The sequence below is a fragment of the Monodelphis domestica genome, chromosome 4 (genome assembly GCF_027887165.1).
Source record: "Monodelphis domestica isolate mMonDom1 chromosome 4, mMonDom1.pri, whole genome shotgun sequence".
Classification (NCBI taxonomy): Eukaryota; Metazoa; Chordata; class Mammalia; order Didelphimorphia; family Didelphidae; genus Monodelphis; species Monodelphis domestica.
In genome coordinates, this window is record NC_077230.1 from 128,630,786 (window position 1) to 128,632,539 (window position 1,754).

At 32.3% G+C, this 1,754-nt stretch overlaps 1 non-coding gene across 1 annotated transcript; it reads left to right on the forward strand.

The window, feature by feature from the left end:
* Window positions 1-1,445: 1,445 nt before the first annotated feature.
* On the forward strand, window positions 1,446-1,549 carry LOC130454161 (U6 spliceosomal RNA). Its single transcript, XR_008911836.1, has one exon. It is a non-coding gene; the product is annotated as a U6 spliceosomal RNA (small nuclear RNA).
* The last annotated feature ends 205 nt before the right edge of the window (window positions 1,550-1,754 follow it).

Genomic DNA, 1,754 nt, shown 5'->3' on the forward strand with positions numbered 1-1,754 from the left:
ACTCCAGAGAAGAAAACTAAGAGCAATTGGAAAAAATTGGAGTGAGAGAGGTTCAGATTAAATGTAAGGAAAAAGCTTCCCAATATTTCCAGTAGTGAAGCGAACAGCCTCTGGAGAAGCTTTCTGATACTGGAATTTATGAAGCAGAGCCTGGATCACAATTTATTAGCAATTAATTAGTCAAATTAAAGGAAAGACTGACATTCATGTTCTCATCAATTCATTTCAATGCATTTTTGTTAAGTACCTACTGTATGGCAAGGTGCTTTATTTCAGAGATACAGAGAAAAGGAAACTACCCTTGCCATTAACTAAGGTCCTTCTGACACTAATATTCTATGATTCTGCAACAATAAACATTATTATCAGGAATCATTTTTAAGAATGAATGATCAAATTGATATAGAGTCAAAGGATATGAACAGGGAGTTCTCAGATAAAGAAATCAAAATTTTCTATAATCATATGAAAAAAATTTTTTCCAAATCATTATTAGAGAAATACAAAATAAAATTTAGATACCACTTCATACCTATCACATTGACTAATATAACAAAAAGGGAAAAGGATAAATGCTGGCAAGTATGAGGAAAAATTGAAACACTAAAACTGTTGGTGTAGATGTGAACTGATGCAACCATTTTGGAGAGCAATATGGAACTATGTCCAAAAGGCTAAAAAATATGCAAACCCATTCACCGAGCAATACCACTACTATGTCTATATTCCAAAGAGATCATAAAGAGGCAAAAAGGACCTATGAATACAAAAATATTTATAGAAAATATATATTATGAATATGAATATATATGTATATATATATAATTTCTGATAGCAAAATAATTGGAAACTGAATGGAGATCCATCAACTGAAGGATGGCTAAACAAGTTGAGATATATGGTTGTAATGGAATAGTAGAAATGATAAGTGTAGTGATTTCAGAAAAAGCTTTAGGAAGACTTTCATGAAATGATGCAAAGTGAAGTGAGCAGAACTAGGAAAACATTGTATATAGTAACCGAAATATGATCAATGTGAAGGATTAAATGATTATCAGCAATGCAAGGACCCAAGACAACCCCAAGGAGCTCATGATGGAAAAGTGCTATATATAGCCATAGAAGGAACTGTCAGAGTATGAATGCAAATGAACTATGTCATTTCTTGCCTTATTACCTTCATGATTTTTTTCATACATGTGTGATATTTGTCTTCTTTCATAACACGAGGAACAGGAAAATTTGTATTGCATGACAACATTAGCATAACCTATATCAAGTTTGTCACTTAATGAGGAGGGAAGTGAGAGAGGGAGGGAAAGAATGGGGTTTGCAAAAGGTCAGAAAGCAATTGTTAAAAAAAATTCTATATATAATTGAAAAAATAATAAAAGAAACAAGTTAATAAAAAAAGAGTGAATGACCAGTGTTTGCTTTGTCAGCATATATATATATATATATATATATTAAAATGGAAACAATACAGAAAAAATTAGCATGAACACTGTGCCACGATGACATTCAAATTTAAGAAGCATTGCACAAAAATAATGAAAAAAGAGTGAATGACCAGTGGATCATCAAAACAAACACTTACATGTTCTCTCTCTTCATATCCAGTGACATTTAATGAAAAAATTAATTTTCAGACGGATGTTCTTGACACTCTGAAAGGTCATTGGTCAAGGCTAGCAATCTATAGTCACAGGGCCAAATCAGGCCCATAATCTGTCTTGGTTCAGGGCAGGAGCTCA